This window comes from Chaetura pelagica, unplaced genomic scaffold (genome assembly GCF_000747805.2).
Source record: "Chaetura pelagica isolate M959 unplaced genomic scaffold, ChaPel_1.0 scaffold963, whole genome shotgun sequence".
In the NCBI taxonomy this organism is placed as follows: Eukaryota; Metazoa; Chordata; class Aves; order Apodiformes; family Apodidae; genus Chaetura; species Chaetura pelagica.
Genome location: NW_009952705.1, coordinates 779799 through 780104, shown reverse-complemented (window position 1 = coordinate 780104; position 306 = coordinate 779799).

The following is a 306-nucleotide window of genomic DNA, read 5'->3' as shown; positions in this document are numbered from 1 at the left end:
TAACCCCCAGACCAGCAGCAGCAGGACAATGTAACCCCAAGTGCCAGTGCCGGGGTGATGCACATCACACCCCAAACACCCACACCAGGGAGAAGCATGCTGCCCCCAGCCCCCCACACCTGATAGCCCCACACACAACAGGGGGTCCCACAGCTCCAGCAGCCTCCCAGTGTGGCTGTGGCCCCCTCAGAGACCCTGCAGCCCCATGAGAGTCTGGCTGCTCTCATGGCCCTCCCAGTCCCTCGGCAGGGTCTTCCCCACTTTGCAGGGGCACCCAGCCCCCCCGCCACTCCCATTGCAGGGGCC